We start from the raw sequence: 11,330 nt of genomic DNA, 5'->3' as shown, positions 1-11,330 counted from the left end.
TATTTTCTATTTAGTCTCGAATTGTTTCTAAAGTGTTTCTTAGGCCTCGACGGCTCGATTAAGGGATGTTATACATATACATGAATGGTGATTGATATATTTATGTTGAGAATTTAAATGTATGTTTTAAAGTTATGTTTTTACAGTAATGCTCCATAACCTTATTCTAGCGACGAATACGGGGGAGGGGTGTTTCACTCACAAAGTATGTTAGCTCTCCCTTAGGCATCATTCGTCCTTTAAGGTTAATAAAAGACTTAATGTGCACATTTAATTGAATGTAAACAAAACTAAAGAAACTGAATTAAAACATAATGAAAATGTTTGTATTCAAGCTCCTTAAATGTGAAAACTAGTTTAATTCGCTACACCGAATTACGACAGATCAGGTATTAATATAATTCATGAATAATTTTTATAAAATCAATTTTTTCGAAAAAATAAAAGTGTATAAACGAATATACTACACTTAGGGCACTAGATCCAACAGTCTCCCACTTGCCCTAGTTGAGTAGATGAGTCATATTTCACATTCACATGCTCTCCATGTTTTTCTCCAAACTCCTAGCTAGTAGAGTCTTGGTAAATGGGTTCGCAAGGTTTTCCTCTAATTTGACTTTGAATACATTTGTGATTTTTTTTTGCTATTACCTCTCTTATTATGTGATACTTTCTATTAATGTGTTTCGTCCTCTTTTGGCTTCTGGTTTCCTTGGTGATAGCTTTTTCCATACTAGCAAAAACTTCAATATCCTTAAGGAACTATTGAAGTCATATTACTTCTTTCGTAGCTTAAAAAACAACCACATATTTAGCTTCCATAGTGGATTCAGCAATATAGGTCTGCTTGACACTTCTCCACACTATAGACTCGTCGCCTAGGATAAAGACACAGCCCGGTAATGATTTCCTCAAATTCTGACATGTTTGGAAGTTAGAATCGGTATATCCGATAGCAGTAAGATCTCCTCTAGAATACACAAGTATATAATCTCTCGTTCTTCGAAAATGTTTGAGTATATACTTAACTGTTTTCTAATGTCTTAGACCGAGATTCACCTAATATCGACTCACCAACCCTACTGTAAAACAAATATCTAGATGTGTGCATAACATAGCATACATGAGACTTCCTACTGCTAAAGCACAAGAGATCTTTCTCATGTTTTATATTTCTTTCGTTGCCTTAGAACAATCCTCCAAAGAAAGATAAAATCTAGAAACAAAAGTTTGAGTTCCCTTATTAGAATCGGTCATTGAATAACATTCCAATATTTGGTCAATGTATGAAGCTTGTGTTAATGCTATCACTTTGTTCTTTCGACCCCTTAGGATACAAATATCTAGAACAAAATTAGCTTTTCTCAAGTCCTTCATACTAAATTGTTGAGTAAACTACAGTTTAATCAATGACAATGTCCCTACTTCATCTCCACTGAATAGAATGTCATCGACATATAGAACAATAAATACCATATTTCTATCCCTAATATGTTTATAAACATAAGGTTCATTTATGTTTTTCTCAAATTTGAAAGTTTTGATCGCTTGATCAAATCTTTAATTCCATAAGCGAGATGTTTGCTTAAGTCTATATATGGATTTATGAAGTTTGCAAACTTTATGCTCATTTCCTTTGCTATATATTCGATGGGTTGTATCATATAAATGCTTTCTTTAAGATAGTTGTTCAAGAATGCTGTCTTGACATCTATTTTCTAGGCTTCTTGTTAGTGTTATTACAACATTCACCAGGTGATTATCTTCTTCGATTTTGAGATACTTTTAGTTAATGATTATATATATCACAATATCAATAAGAGTAAGAATAGTCTCGATCAATGCCCTAATAATGATTTTGAGATTATAGGAATTCATAAGATTCTATAAATTTCAACAGCGGGAAATTAAATGTATGTTCAAGCTTGTACGCATTTGGATATTGAGTACATTGTTGGGATATTGTGAAAACATTTGAGCAATTCAGGTATGGATCATTGGAAAGAAACCAAACCATTCATACATTATATTTAGAAAACAAAATATTACTTGCTCACATACCGGAGGTTTGATAAGTTAGATATTGTCAGGTATACAGACTCTAATTTTATGGAATATAGACATAAAATTTTGTCACTAATGTGCAAGTTATGACAATAAATTGCAGTCTTTTATTCTAATAACAACAAGAGCACATCAAAGTCAAAGCACATAAACTTTAAAATCCTAGTTGTTAAAGAAAGACTTCAAAGTGGTCAGGTGTCCATAAAGTATATTGCAACAAACTCCATAATTGTGGATCCGCTTACTAAAGGATTACCACCCGAGGTTTTTTATGAGAAAACTGCTCACATGGGCTTAATTTCATTTTGGTATATCTAGTTTTAGTGGGAGTTTGTAATTTTAAAAGTTTTTTTTGTTATAGACACATTTTTGGTTTTTAGTTTACAGTTTTTAATTTTATTTTCTTAGACTAAGACTCCACGAAAGATGAGTCCCTATGTTCAGAATTTGTCACGATACCGCACAAAGAAATGCCACAGGTGAGGGAGAGAAGATACGATTGCAGTAAAAATAGAAGCAAAAACTGAAAAGAAATGAGATGGGGAAATTTTTGGTAGGGAGAGAGAAAGTAAAATCCGACAGGAGCAAGGAAGGAAAAAATTGAAAAGATATCAGCCAAAATCTAATAACCCCCATCCTTTCCTCTTAATTCTCTCTGCCAACTCCCCACTACTTAAATTTTCAGTGAAACTCAAACTCTTAGCTGAATCACTCAGCAAAAATAATTCCTTTGCTTACACGGTGATTTGAACTCCAGACCTCCTACATTCCAACACACACCTTAACCACCAAGCCAGCAGGCCCATTCTGCTATGATTCTACCACTATTAAATAAAAGCCTATTGAACCCAAATAAGGCTTTATTCAGAAAAAATACCAAAATTTTCCAAGGCCAATGCTTGAACTTGGGACATCTCACACACACCCAGAACACTGAACCAATGAAGCAGATACAGTTTTACGTTACTATCTAACAGAATCAGAAATATAAATTTTGGGGTGTTACAATTCTACCACCTTAAAAGAAAATTTTGGCCTTGAAATTTACCTGATCAGCCATAATTAACAGAATCTCACCCGTGTCTCGCACACTGCCTACCAGCCATTACACGGCTGTGTCGATCACGCTTGTGTCGCATGTGCACTGCCTAGTTTGTCGATCACACGCTCATGTGCTACCACACGGCCTACCACACGGGCGACCACACGCCCGTGTGGTATCGATAGAGAGCTTTTCGGCTTTCTCTGAATCTCATTTTCTGTGCAATCGGAGTATACACCTGTTACAATTCGATGCTTAAACGATCCTCGAGCACTCTAGAACCCCCTACGCCTCGAAAGATTCGACTGAGACTCCATGAAAGAAGAGTCCCTCTATTCAGAATTCACCGCGATATTGCACAAAGAAACGTCACAGGTGAGGAGGAGAAGATACAATTGCAGTAAAAATAGAAGCAAAATTTGAAAAGAAAGGAGACAGAGAAATTTTTGGCAGGGAGAGAAGAAGTAAAATCCTACAGGAGCAAGAAAAGAAAAAACTGAAAAGATATCAGCCAAAATCTAATAACCCCTATCCTTTACCTTTAATTCTCTCTGCCAACTCCCCACTACTCAAATTTTCAGTAAAACTCAAACTCTTAACCAAATCATGCAGCAAAAATAATTCCCTTGCTTACACTTCTACTATAATTTTACCACTAATTAAATAAAAGCCTATTGAACCCAGATAAGGCTTTATTCAGAAAAAAAAAAAACCAAAATTTGCCAAGACCAAGGCTTGAACTTGGGACCTCTCACACACACCCAAAACATTTAACCAATGAAGCAGATACAGTTTTATGTCACTATCTAACGAATCAAAAATATAAATTTTGGGGCGTTGTAGTACTATTGCAGGAACGACATGGAAAATTCCCCAAACTAAAATTTCAATCTATTAGTATTTAGTATTTAGTATTCAGTTGGAACACATGAGAAATTAGTTATTGAAGCGTGATAAATATTTTTAATAAATCAAAAAATCATGTAATTTATATACAATCACAATTTTTTTTCATATCGTTTAATTCTTAAGATAAGCAAAAACATATAATAATATATGCTACTCCTATTATACCAACTAAAATGTCACATTTAGCAACATGGTTTGTTTGCAATCAAATCAAGTCAAGTAAATCCATTTATAACAATATTTTCTTGGTTATTAATAAAGAAAACAAAGCTTGTAGTTTTAGATCAAATTATAACTTTGTGCTTCTTTAATTCTTAATATAAACAACAAATATTAACTTAATTTAGTCTAATTTTTAGGTTTCAATTTCAACTTGATTTTCTCAACTTCGTTGGTATCAATTTGGAATGCCTTGCTCAATAAATCAGTAGGAATTGTTGGCATGGCTACAAATAAGGTGGATACAATAGATTGTGTTCCCAGATTTTTGCTATTAAAGGTAGTAATAACAGCAGCAAGCATCCTTCTAATGTTCTTATGGAAATGAACCAATCCTTTAGGGAACAAAAATATTTCACCCTTTTTTATCAGCTTTGATATAAACATGTTAGATGTAGTTAAAAAGCTAACCTCTAGCTCGCCTGCCAAAACAAACACTATTTCCATTACTCACGGGTGTGTGTGGAGAGGGTTGACCCCACTTAGGGAATAGTCAATGTAAGACATGGTAACGAAAAGGGTGTTAAGACATAGGATTTTTTCCACATTAGCCACTGTGACAAGCAAGTCTATGGTGTTGTTTAGGACGCCTGGTTGGGCAAACCAGCAAAGAAAAGTCATTTGCTCTGTAACACCGTACATTTGACCGATCGCCAAATTCAAGAATGAAATGTCATATTCATTGTCGAAGCAACTCAAACTACTAAAGCACAAAATACATTCAATTTATTCATCAAAATAATTCATAAGCATATATTCATAAATTCAATGACTTCATTTTAATATCTACAAGGTTATATAGTTTAATGTTAGAGTTAGAACTCAAATCCAAACTTAAATGTCAAATTTCAAATTCATGTCTCAAGACAGGTAATAAATTATTTAGGGATTTTTAACTTTGAAGTTAGCGTGTCTCGAGACATTACACATTATGTCTCGAGACTAACCTCCCCTATTTTCTTATTTTTGCTTCAAATTTTGATTATCTCAAGACGGATCAATTATTTCAAGACTGTACAAATATGTCTCAGGACCTCAGGTTATTGAATGCAAAATTTAAATGAAATAAGTTTCAACAGTCTTAAGACATGTTCTTTCAATCTCGAGTCTTAATGGTCAAATGGAAAAAAAATGCACAATTTCAAACATTCAAACCTCACCTAATTGTACCTAAAACATACCCAAATACTAAACCAATACAAAACCACCAAATTAACACATGTAACCACAATCAAACGTCATTAAATCATAGTATCCAAAACATTAAAACTTAATATACAAATTAACACATTCAAACTTACATAAACAAGCATAGATAATCACAATTTAAGTGATAAAACTTAACCTTAAAAACCTTATAAGTCATAATACAAAAAGTACCAAATATTAACTGAAGAGCATACTACCCAACCTAGGTACATGCCACAAAACTCGAAACTTTTACAAAAAGATTGAGATGTCTTTTGAACTAATTTTGGAGCAATTAGATGCTTGAGCTCGAGTCTACTAAGCTCTTGACCGAGACCTACACATAGAACAAACAAAACCTTACGCTAAGCAATAGGGTGCAGTGGTGCTAACATGATTTAAAATAATTAAAAACAAAATAACCAAATACATTTAATATGAAATTAAACTATAATATAAATCATGTTTACATCATGTATTTAATATCATGTTTTATGCTTATTATCATGTCATATATCAACATTTGAATTCATCTATTATTCTATCTCAATTACATACAAATTTAGATATAACATATAAGCCATTTTACCTTTTTCATTTCTACTCAAATCCATTTATTCGTATTATAACTGTATCGGCTCGTGAGGCTTGTAATAACTGTATCACATGGTCTTTCACATGCTATTATCTATGTTATAATGTTGATATAAAAAATCAACATCATCATTCAATATTCATTATCATTTATCAATTTGCATATCTAATAATCCCTATTAATCGGACACGGACTCAAGACGGATAGATGGATCAACCAACCATCACACCAATATAAGTTGCACTTAGTGCAGCATCAGAACGTCTGAAGTATATTATGCTTTGTGCCTCATCGATATAAATCGAATTAATATATGTAAATGTGCCTAGTATTTCATCAATACGTCCAAAGTATAATGTGCACTCCACATCTTATCGGTATAAACCAAAGTAAAATATCGTACACTAATCCTATGACATGTTAACTATATCTGACTCTATCGAAGACCATTAATAGGTTAATCAATATCTCAAACATATATATATTTCACATTTTATCAACCATCACATGGCAAATTCATATCAATCAAACCATTTGCATATAATTACTTAACATATCACATATCTTCAATTTAATCATAACATGAATACTTACCAAACCATGAGACAAGTATCAGTGTTACCTTAATTAAACTATACTTATCAAACCCTATACTTATTGAATTCAAAGTCATGAAAGCACAAACCAAAATAGGCTACTCATCTACGGCCTTCGCCTTTCCTTTTTCTCGAGATGGCCCGACATTGTCTTTTGCTACATGCGATAAATTCGATAATAGAAATAATATCGCTTTTACACAAACACATGAAAACACAACAATTTAATATAATTTTTATTTTATTCATTTTAGTCCCTCTATCCAAAATGCCCATATTTTCTGATATTTAGCATTGAACCAAAATCCAATTTTATATTCTTTCACTAGTGACCCCAAGCTTTCAATCTATAAAAAAATTTATTTTTCTTAACAACTTTCACTTCATTCAATTTAGTCCCTAATATCATAAAATTACTATAGGGATTAATTAAATTTCCAATTAAATTCTACTCCTTTTACTACTTTCTATTTAGTCCTAACATAATCTAAGCTTATAATCAACAATCTCACCAAAATCAAGCTTAAAGCTCACTAAACCCTTTAATGACAACTTGAATAAAACTCATTAACTTAGAAATATAAAGTATGGGTATGTAAAATCAAGCTTAGATGATCAATTATTTGTAAAAATCACAAAGAAAAAGCTTAATTTCCTTACCTAATTTAATGGTTGAATATGTTGGAGAAACTAGCAAAATTTTCTTTCTTTTTCTTAAACAAAGGACGGCAACACCAAAGAGAAGAATGGCCATTCATTCTCTCTCCCACTCACTTTATTTTATACTTAGATTAAAGGTATGGTTGAAACTTAATTAATCTTAATTTAGCTAACTAAATTAAGGTTACTTTATATATTATAAACAATATTAGTAATGATAATGGATTTAATCATCAAATGCCACTAACTTAATTTTCTAATGGATAAATAACCATTAGGCCCCTAGCATAATTGCTACATAGTCCTTCGTGCATTTTCTAAATTAAAAATTTAATAGCGATTGCATTTTTACAATTTAGTCATTATACTATAATTAACAATTTTCTTGATTTAATAACTTGACCGTCCACTAATATATTTTAATACTAAATAAATAAATTCTTCTATTCATAATTTCATTGACTCGATTTACAAATTTCGATTCTAAAACTGCAATTTTCGATACCAACTATAAATCAAGTCGTTACATGCTCTCATAGTTGAAGGGTTCTTGCAAGGGAACCCATTCACTTTCACTCGTGTTTACATTGACACATAATATCTATTATGTATACAAGTATTTAACAAAAAAAAATATAGCTAATGTTGTATCTAAAAGCCCAATGTTTATACTTTTTTTCGAGTATACATAAATAATAATAAATAAGAAATTAATTATTATGGTAAATGGCAAAAAGAAATGACATATATACAATAGAATATTAGCGTATAGTGCCGACAATACCTGAAGAAAGATCGACAACACATATATCTTGAAATAAGTTTGGATCAACATGGGAGGCACCTAGTAGTAAAGCAAAAGTTATGAGAAAAAGAGATTGAAAAGCTTCCATGTTGAATGATGTTATTATTGTTGTAGCTGATGTAAGAAAATAAATAAATAAAAGAATCAGAAGGGATAGTAAATTAAGAAGAGTTAAGTAAAAGAATAATAAGAAGATTAATAGATGAAGGAAAGAAAGAGTTGCAAATCAAATTTATAATGAAGTTTGGATACTTATGCGTACCATTTGTTTTGGGCATAACATAATTGTTTTAAACAAACAACAAACAACAAACAACATGAAACATGCGTTTATTTTAGTTTTTGCATTGTCAAATCTAACCTAACTATATAAATACATAATAGATAACTAAATATTAAGTAATCGTTGCCTTTTTTTCTATCCATCGCATACAACATTTCGCATGTTGAAAGTCTGTATTTTAATAATTAACTAATTAATTAATAATTCTTGTTTTAGTTTGAATTAAGGTTATAATGTTAATAATCTTAATGATGTTATCACTATTACTTTTCTAAAAAGTAATTAAATAATTCAACTCTTCTTTTATTTGAGCATAAAATTAATCAAATTAAGATTTGAATATGTATTGTTGATATACATCACCGAATGATTATGTGAATGCAAGATATGCACCATGATTAATGGTATTCATGATGCATCATAATAGTATGACTTTTAATATGTTGATTCCATTACATTTACTTACATTTTCTTTTGTAAAAGAAGAGAGTCAGGCTCAATAATACTGACATAATTACATTACACAATTTTTCTCAAATGTAATTCCCCTAACATCGCTTGTAAGTATACATTGCATTTCTGAAGGTGGTTGGTCGAACATGTAAAGTCCTTGTGCACTGATTAAGATAAAGGCCATTAAGTCAATTGCTCAATTTGCTTTCCAATAGATATGCCTAAGTTCGATCTCCCAAGATCGTCAATGCTTTTGATTATATTGAAATTGTTACATCCAATATCGTTTCAAGATAACATCTGGACTATCACCATATTATTCATGTCCACCTTAACTTTTTGGAGCCCTTTATCCTAAGCTAGCACTAGTCCATCTAGTATTGCCCACATCTTCACATCTTAGTTATTGTTGAATATTCAAATTTTACTCTAATACTTATCCAAATAAATTGATAATATGATTTTTCAACTAATCGAATAAACAAAAATAGGCAAAGCAAGTTAAAACAAAATAATCAATCAATAATAAAAATTTAGGATTACAATTTCATCTAATGAATTAGTTAATTGTTCTACCTCCACCCAATTTATCCTAATAGAGTTGATTACTAACCTGAGAAACTGAAATTCCCTTAATTCTTTTCCAAGCAATTAAAGAACTAATTTAACCTAATTATTGAGAAATATTTCTACATCAATAATTTAGACCAAATTAATTAAGAACAAACCCTAATTATTGCTACCAAGATAATCAGGCATATTTTTATCCTAATTATAGATCAAGAATCGACCTATCTAATTTAGATAAAGAATTATTCATTCAAGACCTAAAAAGAAAAGTCATTTTTCAATTTCGTTAGGTTTGTCATATTAATAGTTGGTCAGACTGTTATAAATAAAGAGGGGTGGAAAAAATATTCAATTAACTAAACATGGAATATATTGCAATCTAAGAAAAGAAAATTTAGTTCATGGAAGAATTAAAAAACATTTTGAAATAAAAACGATAACTAATCATAAAAAAAAAAAAATGGATGGAGAAACTTGGTCGTCTCAATGAAATCCATTGATTCTTGATGCTAGGTCTCTTTTTATCTTTTATATTCCATCTAGAAAATTGTTCAAGTACTAACATCCCTTCCAATTAACAAACTTTCCACTTTTGTCTTCTAGCATTCATTAAGGCAGAGAATTGCCTTAACATCGTATATCAAATTATCCGTCCTCCATACTATGTCGAACCTACGTTAGGTAAGAAACATAAAAATAAATCTAATTTAAAATATATATAATTAATTAAAACATAAATAAAATAAAATTTTAAAATCTACTACTACGCTCCTACAAAATAAACTAAAATCCTACTAAAATAAAAGAGAAATAACTTTAATATAATGCTTATGAATATTAGGTTGAATCCTCAATACTTTTTTAAGAATAGATTTTAGTTATTTTATTTAAATTAGTGTTGAATTAACTTAATTCTTACTTTAGTTTTATAACTAATTTTTTCACTTTATTTAAAGTAAAAGATAATAAAAATATAATATTAAACATAATATTAACCAATTTTATCGAGTTAGTTTGCTTAAGGACAAATTTTACTTTTGAGTTGTAACTTAGAATCTGGCACAAATTATAGTTTGACGACATATAATTGGTTTAAATAATGATCATGTGGCAAGCATTGAAACCAAAATAAATAAATAAAAGGATAAATATCAAAATAATCACTTTTATTTGTTTCAAGTTACATTTTACTCATTTATATTTGAAATGTTACGGTTTAGTCACTTACGTTATCGTGTTGTAACATTTTACTTACTAAGCCATTAATTACTATTAACGGTGTAATGTTAAACTAACATGATACATTAAATCATCATTTAAAACTAAAATTTTAGGTTAAATCTTACAATTAGTCCCTATATTTTTCCATTTTGAGTAATTTAAATTTTTCTTTTATGTATTTTTAACTTTTTTCTTTTTTTTCATTCTCTCCTATTTTTCTCTTTGTTTTTCTCCTTTTCATTTCTTTAAATATATTTTTCTATGTTTTTCATATATTAAAATTAGTTCACAAGCCTATCTAACTTTAAAAATTAAATTATTCAAAAAATAAAAGTATAGGGACTAGTTTTAACAAATAAAAAAATAGAAAAACTATGTTAAAAGACTGGTAGAAGGAGAAAAACAGGATGAGAAGCATAACAGAATGAAAATGAAGGAAAAAAAAAGGAAAATTAAAAGAACATAAAATAAAAAATCTAAAATGCTTAAAACGATAAAATGTAGGAGACTATTGTATAAATTAACCTAAAATTTTTATTTGAAATAATAATTTAATATGCCACGTCAGCTTAACGTTACAATGTTAATACGACAATTAACGACTACAACGCGATATGCAAGTGACTGAAAAGTAATAATTCAAGCAGAAGTGACTAACATGTAAACTGAGTTAAATAAATGTGACTATTTTAATAGTTTACCCTAAATAAAATTATTATCACTGA

The 11,330-nt window shown here is 30.0% G+C and overlaps 1 pseudogene; it reads right to left on the bottom strand.

Moving 5' to 3' along the window:
- Positions 1-4,363: 4,363 nt before the first annotated feature.
- Positions 4,364-8,998, bottom strand: LOC108458573 (germin-like protein subfamily 2 member 1; annotated as a pseudogene).
- Positions 8,999-11,330: the final 2,332 nt, after the last annotated feature.

This window comes from Gossypium arboreum, chromosome 4, assembly GCF_025698485.1.
Source record: "Gossypium arboreum isolate Shixiya-1 chromosome 4, ASM2569848v2, whole genome shotgun sequence".
In the NCBI taxonomy this organism is placed as follows: Eukaryota; Viridiplantae; Streptophyta; class Magnoliopsida; order Malvales; family Malvaceae; genus Gossypium; species Gossypium arboreum.
The sequence above is the reverse complement of the archived record's forward strand: the minus strand, read 5'-3'. Positions and strand labels throughout refer to the sequence as shown.